The sequence below is a fragment of the Tamandua tetradactyla genome, chromosome 11 (genome assembly GCF_023851605.1).
Source record: "Tamandua tetradactyla isolate mTamTet1 chromosome 11, mTamTet1.pri, whole genome shotgun sequence".
In the NCBI taxonomy this organism is placed as follows: domain Eukaryota; kingdom Metazoa; phylum Chordata; class Mammalia; order Pilosa; family Myrmecophagidae; genus Tamandua; species Tamandua tetradactyla.
In genome coordinates this window covers 73,862,037-73,874,898 of record NC_135337.1, presented here as the reverse complement: position 1 = coordinate 73,874,898, position 12,862 = coordinate 73,862,037, and the positions used below count along the sequence as shown (strand labels likewise).

Below are 12,862 nucleotides of genomic sequence, written 5' to 3'. Positions count from 1 at the left end.
TTAGAGGAAATGGACGGGTTCCTGGAAAGACATGAACAACCAACTTTGACTCAAGAAGAAATAGATGACCTCAACAAACCAATCACAAGTAAAGAGATTGAATTAGTCATTCAAAAGCTCCCTAAAAAGAAAAGTCCAGGACCAGACGGCTTCACATGTGAATTCTATCAAACATTCCAGAAAGAATTAGTACCAACTCTCCTCAAACTCTTCAAAACAATCGGAGTTGAGGGAAAACTACCTAATTCATTCTATGAAGCCAACATCACCCTCATACCAAAACCAGGCAAAGATATTACAAAAAAAGAAAACTACAGACCAATCTCTCTAATGAATATAGATGCAAAAATCCTCAATAAAATTCTAGCAAATCATATCCAACAACACATTAAAAGAATTATAAATCATGACCAAGTAGGATTCATCCCAGGTATGCAAGGATGGTTCAACATAAGAAAATCAATTAATGTAATACACCACATCAACAAATCAAAGCAGAAAAATCACATGATCATCTCAATTGATGCAGAGAAGGCATTTGATAAGATTCAACATCCTTTCCTGTTGAAAACACTTCAAAGGATAGGAATACAAGGGAACTTCCTTAAAATGATAGAGGGAATATATGAAAAACCCACAGCTAATATCATCCTCAATGGGGAAAAATTTAAAACTTTCCCCCTAAGATCAGGAACAAGACAAGGATGTCCACTATCACCACTATTATTCAACGTTTTGTTGGAAGTTCTAGCCAAAGCAATTAGACAAAAAAAGAAATACAAGGCATCAAAATTGGAAAGGAAGAAGTAAAACTATCACTGTTTGCAGACGATATGATACTATACGTAGAAAACCCAGAAAAATCCACAACAAAATTACTAGAGCTAATAAATGAGTACAGCAACGTAGCAGGCTACAAGATCAACATTAAAAAATCTGTAGCTTTTCTGTACACTAGTAATGAACAAGCTGAGGGGGAAATCAAGAAACGAATCCCAATTACAATCGCAACTGAAAGAATAAAATACCTAGGAATAAATTTAACTAAAGAGACAAAAAACCTATATGAAGAAAACTACAAAAAACTGCTAAAAGAAATCACAGAAGACCTAAATAGATGGAAGGGCATACCATGTTCATGGATTGGAAGAGTAAATATAATTAAGATGTCAATCCTACCTAAACTGATCTACAGATTCAATGCAATACCAATCAAAATCCCAACAACTTATTTTTCAGAATTAGAAGAACCAATAAGCAAATTTATCTGGAAGGGCAGGTTGCTCCGAATTGCTAAAAACATCTTGAGGAAAAAAAAACGAAGCTGGAGGTCTCGTGATGCCGGACTTTAAGGCATATTATGAAGCCACAGTGGTCAAAGCAGCATGGTATTGGCATAAAGACATATATATCGACCAATGGAATCGAATAGAGTGCTCAGATATAGACTCTCTCATCTATGGACATTTGATCTTTGATAAGGCAGTCAAGCCAACTCACCTGGGACAGAAGAGTCTCTTCAATAAATGGTGCCTAGAGAACTGGATATCCATATGTAAAAGAATGAAAGAAGACCCACATCTCACACCTTATACAAAAGTTAACTCAAAATGGATCAAAGATCTAAACATTAGGTCTAAGACCATAAAACAGTTAGAGGAAAATGTAGGGAGATATCTTATGAATCTTACAACTGGAGGTGGTTTTATGGACCATAAACCGAAAGCAAGAGCACTGAAGAAAGAAATAAATAAATGGGAGCTCCTCAAAATTAAACACTTTTGTGCATCAAAGAACTTCATCAAGAAAGTAGAAAGACAGCCTACACAATGGGAGATAATATTTGGAAATGACGTATCAGATAAAGGTCTAGTATCCAGAATTTATAAAGAGATTGTTCAACTCAACAACAAAAAGACAGCCAACCCAATTACAAAATGGGAAAAAGACTTGAACAGACACCTACCAGAAGAGGAAATACGGATGACCAAGAGGCACATGAAGAGATGCTCAATGTCCCTGGCCATTAGAGAAATGTAAATCAAAACCACAATGAGATATCATCTCACACCCACCAGAAAGGCCATTATCAACAAAAGAGAAAATGACAAGTGCTGGAGAGGATGCGGAGAAAGAGGCACACTTATCCACTGTTGGTGGGAATGTCAAATGGTGTAACCACTGTGGAAGGCAGTTTGGCGGTTCCTCAAAAAGCTGAATATAGAATTGCCATACGACCCAGCAATGCCATTGCTAGGTATCTACTCAAAGAACTTAAGGACAAAGACACAAACGGACATTTGCACACCAATGTTTATAGCAGCGTTATTTACAATTGCAAAGAGATGGAAACAGCCAAAATGTCCATCAACAGAAGAATGGCTAAACAAACTGTGGTATATACATACGATGGAATATTATGCAGCTTTAAGACAAGATAAACTTATGAGGCATGTAATAACATGGATGGACCTAGAGAATATTATTCTGAGTGAGTCCAGCCAAAAACTAAAGGACAAATACTGTATGGTCCCACTGATGTGAACGGACATTCAAGAATATACTTGAAATATGTCATTGGTAACAGCGTCCAACAGGAGTTAGAAACAGGGTAATACAATGGGCAATTGGAGCTGAAGGGATACAGACTGTGCAACAGGACTAGATACAAAAACTCAAGAATGGACAGCAGAATAATACCTAATTGTAAAGTAATCATGTTAAAGCACTGAATGAAAGTGCATCTGAGCTATAGGGTTTTTTTTTTTTTTTTTTACTATTGTTACTACTTTTATTTCTTTTCTCTATATTAACATTTTGTTTCTTTTTCTGTTGTGTTGCTAGTTCCTCTAAACCGTTGCAAATGTACTAAGAAATGATGATCATGCATCTATGTGATGATGTTAAGAATTATTGAGTGCATATGTAGAATGATATGATTTCTAAATGTTGTGTTAATTTCTTTTTTTTTTCGTTAATACAAAAAAAAAGAAATTACAAGAAAGAAATACAAACTCCATAATATATGCTCATTTCATTCTATATATATAATCAGTCGTTTGCAATATCATCACATCATTGCATATTCATCATCATGATAATTTCTTAGAACATTTGCATCAATTCAGAAAAAGAAGTAAAAAGACAACAGAAAAATAAAACAAAAACAGAAAAGGAAAAAAAAAATTTACATACCATACCCCTTACCCTTCCCTTTATTTGATCAATAGCATTTCAAAGTGAATTTATTTAACATTTGTTCCCCCATTATTTATTTTTATTCCATATGTTCTACTCGTCTGTTGACAAGTTAGATAAAAGGAGCATCAGATACAAGGATTTCACAATCACACAGTCACATTGTGAAAGCTATATCATTATACAATCATCATCAAGAAACATGGCTACTGCAACACAGCTCTACATTTCCAGACAATTCCCTCCAGCCTCTCCATTACATGTTGACTAACAAGGTGATATCTACTTAATGCATAAGAATAACCTCCAGGATATCCTCTCTACTCTGTTTGGAATCTCTCAGCCATTGACACTTTATTTTGTCTCATTTCACTCTTCCCCCTTTTGGTTGAGAAGGTTTTCTCAATACCTTGATGCTGGGTCTCAGCTCATTCTAGAGTTCTTCTCAATCCCTTGATGCTGAGTCTCAGTTCATTCTAGGATTTCTGTCCCACATTGCCAGAAAGGTCCTCACCCCTGGGAGTCATGTCCCACGTAGACAGGGGGAGTGTGGTGAGTTTGCTTGTTGTATTGGCTGGAGACAGAGGACACATCTGAGTAACAAAAGAGGTTCTCTTGGGGATGACTCTTAGGCCTAATTTTAAGTAGGCTTGACTTATCCTTTGTGTGGTTAAGTTTCATGTGAACGAACCCCAAGACTGAGGGCTCAGCCTATAGCTTTGGTTATCTGCACTGCTTGTGAGAATATCAAGAATTCAACTTGGGGAGGTTAAATTTCTCCCCATTCTCACCATTTTCCGAAGGGGACTTTGCAAATATTTTTCCACTCGCTGATCAAATCACTCTGGGATTCATCGGGGCATCACCCTGGACAAACCAACAAAATCTCATGTCCTACCCAAGGTTCCATGTACTTATGGTTTTCAACCAACTATCTGCATAAGGTGTATTAGGAGATGCACTAGTCAAAATATAAATTTTGTACTAAAGAAACATTTTTTTGCTTTAGTCTCACACATAAGTCGAAATTTTAAAATATTAATTACCATCTATTTTCTTTTTTAATTTATTAAAAAAATAAAACAACATAATCAGTAATTCACAATATCATCACTTGGTTGCATATTCATCATTTCTTCGAACATTTGCATTAATTCAGATAAAGAAATAAAAAGACAATAGAAAAAGAAATAAAACGAACACAGGAAAGAAAAAAAAAAAGATTATACCTACCATACCCGTTACCCCTTGCTTTCATTGATCACTAGCATTTAAACTAAATTTATTTTAGCATTTGTTCCCCCTATAATTTATTTATTTATTTATTTATTTAGTTTTTAATTTAAATTTTTTATTAATAAACATTTAACAAACAAAAAACCAATAAGATATCATTCCATTCTACATATATAATCAATAATTCTTAATATCATCACATAGTTGCATATTCATCATTTCTTAGAACATTTACATTGATTTAGTAAAAGAAATCAAAAGGCAACAGAAAAAGAAATAAAACGATAATAGAGAAAAAAAAGTTATACGTACCATACCCCTTACCCCTTGCTTTCATTTACCACTAGCATTTCAAACTAAATTTATTTTAACATTTTTCCCCCTATTATTTATTTTTATTCCATATGTTCTACTCCTTTGTTGACAAGGTAGATAAAAGGAGCATCAGACACAAGGTTTTCACAATCACACAGTCACATTGTGACAGCTGTATCATTATTCAATCATCCTCAAGAAGCAAGGCTTCTGGAACACAGCTCTACATTTTCAGGCAGTTCCCTCCAGCTTCTCCATTACATCTTGAATAACAAGATGGTATCTACTTAATGCATAAGAATAACCTACAGGATAACGTCTTGACTCTGTTTGGAATCTCTCAGCCATTGACACTTTGTCTCCTTTCCCTCTTCCTCCTTTTGGTCGAGAAGGTTTTCTCAATCTCTTGATGCTAAGGCTCAGCTCATTCTAGGGTTTTTCTCAATCCCTTGATGCTGAGTCTCCATTCATTGCAAGATCTCTGTCCCACATTGCCAGGAAGGTCCACAGCCCTGGGAGTCATGTCCCACGCAGAGAGGGGTAGGGTTGTGAGACTGCTCATTGTGTTGGCTGGAGAGAGGCGCCACATCTGAGCAACAAAAGAGGCTCTCTTGGGGGTGACTCTTAGGCCTAAATTTTAAGTAGGCTTGACCTATCCTTTGTGGGGATAAGTTTCATATGAACAAATCCCAAGACTGGGGGCTTTGCCTATAGCTTTGGTTGTCCACACTGTTTGTGAGAATATCAAGAATTCAACTTGGGGAAGTTGAATTTCTCCCTGTTCTCACCACTTCCCGAAGGGGGCTTTCCAGATACTTTTCCACTCACTGATCGAATCATTCTGGGATTCATCGGGGCATCACTCTGGACAAACCAGCAAAATCTCATGTCCTACCTGAAATTCCAAGTACTTATGATGTTCAATCAAACTATCTACATAAGTTATATTAGGAAATGCACTACTCAAAATATAAATTTTGTAACAAATAAACATTTTTTGCTTTAGTCTCACACATAAGGTGAGATTTCAAAATATTAATTACCATCTATTTTCAGCACCCTGTAATAATGACATTCCTTTGTTCTTCCTCATACAAAAACATGTTTTAAATTTATACATTTAGTCACTATCATTATACACTTTTGGCATTCCTAGATTATACCATCTCAATCTTTATTATCTATCTTTCTTTGTGATTTCATTTATGCCCCCAGCCCTCCTCCCTTTATCATTCTCACATTCAGCTTCATTCATTGTTTTAATATAATTGTATTATAATTAGGTAGTATTGTGCTTCCCATTTCTTGAGTTTTTATATTCACTCTTGTTGCACAATCTGTATCCCTTCAGCTCCAATTACCCAATATCTTACCCTATTTCTCTCTCCTGATGTTACCAACGAAGTGTTCCAAGTTTATTCACTAACGTCAGTTCATATCAGTGAAACCATACAGTTTTTGTCCTTTTGTTTTTGGCTAATCACACTCAGCATAATGTCCTTAAGGTTCATCCATGTTGTTACATACTTCATAACTTTATTCTGTCTTACAGCTGCATAATATTCCATCTTATGTAAATGTCACAGTTTGTTTAGCCACCTGTCTGTTGATGGACATTTTGGGTGATTCCATCTCTTGGTAATTGTAGATAATGCTGCTATAAACATTGGTGTGCCAATGTCCGTTTGTGTCCTTGCCCTCATGTCCTTTGAGTAGAGGCAGCATATGGATGGGTCCTGGTTTTTAATCCATTCTGCCAGTCTATGTCTTTTGCTTAGGGAGTTTAATCCATTAACATTTAGTGTTATTACTGTACGGGTAGTACTTTCTTCTACCATTTTGCCTTTTGAATTTTTTTTTTTTTTTTTTTTTTTTTTTTAAAGGAAGGAAAGACAGAGAAGGAAGGAAGGATGGAAGGAAGGAAGGGAGGAAGAAAGGGAAACATTTTTAAACATTTTCTTGTTTTATTATATTTTGTTTGTTTGTTTGTTTTTTACATGGGCTGGGGCCGGGAATCGAACCGGGGTCCTCCGGCATGGCAGGCAAGCACTCTTGCCCGCTGAGCCACCGCGGCCCGCCCCCATTTTGCCTTTTGAATTTTATATATCATATATAATTTTCCTTCTTTTTACCTTTACTCATAGTTTTCCTTTCTATACTTTTCTCCACACCTCTCTCTTCTGTCTTTTCGTATCTCTCTCTAGTGCTCCCTTTATTATTTCTTGCAGAGCCCATCTCTTGGTCACAAATTCTCTCACTGATTTTTTCTCTGAAAAAGTTTTAATTTCTCCCTCATTTTTGAAGAATGGTTTTGCTGGATATAGAATTCTTGGTTTGCACTTTTCCTCTTTTAACAATTTAAATATATCATCCCACTGTCTTCTCGCCTCCATGGTTTCTTCTGAGAGATCTATGCATAGTTTTGTTGGGCTTCCCTTGTACATGATGCATTGCTTTTCTCTTGCTGCTTTTGAGATTCTCTCGTTTTCTTTGACTTCTGACATTCTGATTAGTAAATGTCTTGGAGTACATCTGTTTGGCTCTATTCTCTTTGGGGTACACTGTACTTCTTGGATCTGTAATTTTAAGTCTTTCGTAAGTTTTGGGAAATTTTCAGTGATAATTTCCTCCTTTAGTTTTTCTCCTCCTTTTCCCTTCTTTCTCCTTCTGGGACAGCCAGAACACGTATATTTGTGTACTTCATATTGTCTTTCAATTCCCTGAGTCCCTGCTTATATTTTTCCATTTCTTTCCCTGTATTTTCTTTTTCTTGCTGGATTTCAGATGTTCCGTCCTCTAGTTCACTAATCCTATGTTCTGTCTCTCAAAATCTACCAGTGTAGCTTTCCATTGTTTTTTTCATCTCTTCTACCGTGCCTTTCATTCCCATAAGTTCTGTGATTTGTTTTTTCAGACTGTCGATTTCTTCTTTTTGTTCATTCCTTGCCTTCTTTATATCTTCCCTCAATTCACTGATTTGGTTTTTGATGAGGTTTTCCATGTCTGTTCGTATACTCTGAATTAATTGTTTCAGCTCCTGTATGTCATTTGAATTGCTGGTTTGTTCCTTTGACTGGGCCATATCTTCAATTTTCCTAGTGTGATCTGTTGTTTTTTGCTGGCATCTAGGCACTTAATCACCTTAATTAGTTAATTCTGAAGATTGCTTTCACTTCTTTTACTTAGGATTTTCTTACTGGATGAACTTATTGTCTGTCTGTTCTTTGACATTCAGTTCAGCTTTATCTGGACCTCTAGGTTAAGTTTTGTTTAACAGAAGAGAATTTTTCATTTCTTGTTTTCTTGTTTCTTGCCCTGTTTCTATGGTGCCTTTTACCCCCCACACTTAGGAGGGTCTACTTAGGTATTATAGACCCCAGCTGGATTTTCCCAGACCATATAGCCTCCTATCAGGAGGAAAGAGTCACCTGGGTCGGTTTTCCTCCGAGGGTGAGACCCAGCAGGTTGAAAGACTTTCCTGTGAAGTCTCTGGACTTTGTTTTCCTTATCCTGCCCAGTATCTGGTGCTTGTCTGCCTGCAGGTCCCCCCAGCATAAGGTGTTGTGGTACCTTTAACTTTAGCAGACTCTCCCTGCTGGGGCGGGGGTGGGGGTGAGTGAAAGGTGTGAGGGGGGTGAGGGGTGAATGAGGGGGTGGGGTTGGGAGCATGTGGGGGTGATGGGGGTGGTTGTGGGTGGGGTTGGAGTGCAAGGTGGAGACAGAGAAGAGGTTGTAAGCTGGCTTTATTCCTTCAGTTTTCCAGACCCTGGGGTTTGAATTCCTTGAGGGATGAATTCTACCTGAGCTGGGCCCCACCCCTCTCCTGGGGAAGGCACCACCTCTAGTGAATTACTTCCTTTCCCCTGACCAGCCTCTGTGTTTCTCAGAGAAGCTTAATTCCTCCCATGCTTGGGTCAGTTGGAGCCTGAGAGCAGTTTTAAGCAGTAGAAACAAAGCAAAAAAGGAAGTCCTTTTCAGAGCAGGACCCCTGTTCTTCGGGTTTGCCAATTAAGAACTGAAGTTGGTATGCTGCTTTGTGTATCTCCAGGTCCTGTGTGGCCCCCCCCCCCCCTTTTTAAGGGTCCAGCCCTTTTCAAGTGTTCTGTGCTATCCAATCCCAAAACCTGTTTTTTTTTAATTTTTTTTATTTTTCCATCAGCCCTGTCCCCTCTACGCTAGGGTAAAACTCCTAGTACCTTTAACTCTTATTCGAGATTCAGTTGGTCTGGGGCTCCATTTTTAGTGGTCAGAATTTGTTAATTGATTCCACAATTGGAGCTTGGTTGTGCTCAGCCCCTGCTGCTGGTAAAGTCCCTTTCCTTTCCCCTCCAGGAAGCAGCCTTTGGGGAAGGGGCGCTGGCCTCCGGGCTTGGGGGACTCATGGTTCTGAGGGTCATCGCAGTCGGTCCAGCTTGTCCAGACTGGAGTAGGCTGTGGGTCTGGTCACTGATGTCCCACAGCAGTTGTTCTCTCTTGTTCCCAGCTATTTATGAACTGCTCTGGAAGATGAACCAAATCCCACATCTCACTAAGCTGCCTTCTTGGAACAAAAGGGCAGTTTCATTTTGAGTGGTTTCTGTCGCTGTGTCTTCAAGTTCACTAAATTTTCTTCTGCAATGTCTGAGTTGCCAATTATCCCATCCAGCTTGTTTTTCATCAGTCATTTAGTTTTCACTTGTATTACTTAGGTTTGAGTATGTTTTATATTTTCCAAGTCTCTTCTTAACTTTTCGATCCTATTCGATCAAGTTATAATAACTCAAGCTATTAATTCTTACATCTGGGTCAGATCTGGGTAAGTTCCACATCCATCTGGATACCCTGGTTTTATTTCTATGGCTTCTTATTTCTCCAGGTTTCTGATTAAAAGGGTGCAGTCTTTGAATATATGGTTCCTTTTTATTGATAGCTGGAACTTATATATGGAAGAAAAAGAAGTGGAGCTAATTTGAGATGCTGATGCTCTTACCGTCTCAGAGAAAATTTGTTTGCTTCTGGCAGAGGCTTGGTGTCCCGCCACCCTCACTCTCTGTGGGCTGAGTTAGCTCGGAGCTGGGTCCTTGTGGGCTGTGTGCTCCAGGCACCCTTCTCCTAGAGCTTGCCTTTGGGGCTCCTACACTGAGTGCCTGGCAGCATGTCCTTCTTGCCCACCTTGGTAGATTGTGTTGTTATTATTTTTTTAATAATAAATTTATTGAAATTCATCCACAGTGTTTTAAAAAATTTTTTATTGTTTAATATAACATATATGTAAACAAAAGGAAGAAAAAGCAGTACTTTTTGAAGTATACTTCAATAAGTAGATACAGAACAGATTTTAGAGTTTGGTATTTGTTATACGTCCCCAGTTTTAGATTTTAGAGTTTGGTATGGGTTACACTTTGCCCAGTTTTTTACTTTAGTTGCTCTAACATACTGGAGACTAAAAGAGATACCAGTATAGTGATCAGCAGTCGTACTCATTTGTTAAACCCTACCTTCTCTGTATAACTCCACCCTCACCTTTGATCTTTCTGTCCAACCCTTTAGGGGTTCTTGGGCTGTACCTGTTCTAACTTTTTCCTGTTGGCAGGGGCTGTTGATAATACGGGATAGGGAAATGGAAGTAGTTGATGTTCTGGAGAGACTGGGCCCTCTGCACCTCAGGTCTTATCTGACCCATCTTCTATCCACAATGTTTTATAGTAAAATATGTATGGCTTTCTCAACATCAGGGTAATCAACTCTATTCTCATAAGTATGTGGTGAGAAGACAGAATTTTTTGTCCTTCACCCAGTAAGATACCTCTGTTTATGCTCTGAAAATGATGTATGTAATTGTACCACTCTTGTACCTATCCCAGCTTCTCAACTGCCTTTCCTGGAATTGTCACAAGTTGCCTTAATGGTATGTAAATTCAGTGGGAAAGTGGACCCCAATGCTGGATCCCTTCTATTGGTTTTCTCTTTCTCTGACATCATAATTCTCTGGGCCTAGGGTGCTTGCTGAAACCTTCAAAAAATTATATATATGTATAATCTTCTGTGGCAAATTTTGTCAAATTTATCTTGTCATTCTCAGCAGGAAGATTTGTACAGATTAGTCTGCCATTACTAGAAATGGAAGTCTCCTTTTCCTCTTTTTTGAATGGTAACTCTTATGTGAACCTGCCCACTGCCTATTTAGTATTAACTTTAATCTCCTTAGTTTTATGATGGAGAAAAGAAATTATCTCTCCCCCGCCATTCCATCTTTCTTCTTTTGCATTTCCTTTTTTTCTTATCAACATTATCAGTCACTCAAAATTTCTTCTGTTTCCCTATGTCCATTGGAAACAGTCTTCAGTTAATTGTGTCCTATCCCTCTCCATTGCCCCCCATTCACACCTTTATTGTGTCTCCTGCTGTGTACTTTGATACATTCCCATCTGTTCCCCTCCCGACTCTAGCCTCCCCTCCATACTTACAGCCATGTTATAGTTCTGAAGAGCAAATCAGATCATTTTATTTGTCTGCTTAGTTTTTACAGGTTTTTAACTTCCTAGAGCTCTATTAAATTCCTTACATAAGTGGAATTGCAAAATTCTTTTCATACCCTGGTGCCCGCCTTTCTAGAGGCTCATGCTTTTGCTTTACTTGTACAAGTGGGGTTTTTTTTTTTTTGTTTTTTTTTCTTGTATCCTTAGTTTTGTGTACCAGTGGTTTTTTTAAAATATATTTTTATTGAGCTGTTTTCACGTGCGTACAGTCCATCCAGAGTACAGAATCTGTGGCTCACGGTGTCGTCACGTAGTTGTGCATTCATCACCATGATCATTTTTAGAAAATTTGCATCACTCCAGAAAAAGAAATAAAATGAAAAAACTCAACATCCCATGCCCCTTACCCCTTCCTCTCATTGATCACTAGTATTTCAGTCTACCCAGTTGTTTTTTTTTTTTTTAACCTCTTATCCACCCTATTATTTATTTTTTATCCATTTTTTTTTACTTGTCTGTCTGTACTCTGGACAAAAGGAGGAACAGACACAAAGTTTTCACAGTCACACAGTCACATTGTAAATGCTGTATCTTTATACAATCATCTTTAAGAATCAAGGCTACCGGAACTCTGTTCAGCAGTTTCAGGTACTTCCCTCCAGCCTCTCCAATACACCATAAACTAAAAAGGGATCTTTATATAATGCGTAAGAATGACCTCCAGGATAACCCCTTGACTCTGTTTGAAATCTCTCAGCCGTATTGACACTTATTTTCTCTCATTTCCTCTCATTTCTCTCTTCCCCCTTTTTGTCAAGAGGACTTTCTCAATCCCATGACGCTGGGTCTCTGCTCATCCCAGGCATTCTGTCCCACATTACCAAGGAGATTTATGCGCCTGAGAGTCAGGTCCCACGTAGCAGGGAGGCAGTAGGTTCACCTGCTGAGGTGGCTTAGAGAGGCTAAATCTGAGCAACAAAAGTGGTTCTCTGGAGGTGACTCTTAGGCATAATTATAAGTAAGCTTAGGTTCTCCTTTGCAGGAATAGCTTCATAGGGGTGAACCCCAGGATTGAGTGCTCAGCCTATTGAATTGGTTATCTCCACTGTTTGTGAAAATACCAGGAATTCCCCAGATGGGGAAGTTTAATAGTCCCAAATTTTTCTCCAGTCCTTTAAGAGGACTTTGCAAATACTTCTTTATTCTTGCCCCCATTACTTTGGAATATATTGGGGCATCATGCTAACCTGTACAAACCAACAAGATCTCATACCCTATTCAAGGTTCCATGTAATTATACTAGTGGTTTCTTAACCAGGCTCGCTTTCCCAGCAACCTGGGTGCTGTCTTTCTCTTGTCAACTCCACGTTCTCTTCCTTACCTTTCAGTATTCTGCTTACTTGTTACTTCTTCTGGCATGTAGTAGGAAGATAATATGCCTTCATTTAGTCAGTGAATACTGAATACATGAAAAGTTGAAGGTAATGTGAATTGTTTTATTAGTATGTGTTATATGTGATACTTAATAACAGTGAAATGGTTGAGAGAATAATGTAATAGTGCACATAAACAGGAATTTTCATAAAAAATGTTAGTAATGAATATATAAATAAGTATATTTGAAAAATTTGATGTATTTCTTAGGTTTGCAATTA

At 38.0% G+C, this 12,862-nt stretch overlaps 1 protein-coding gene across 9 annotated transcripts in view; it reads left to right on the top strand.

The window, feature by feature from the left end:
* Positions 1-12,862, top strand: part of WDR27 (WD repeat domain 27) — a 347,331-nt gene that overhangs the window by 31,896 nt on the left and 302,573 nt on the right. The gene's annotated exons all lie outside the window — the stretch shown is intronic.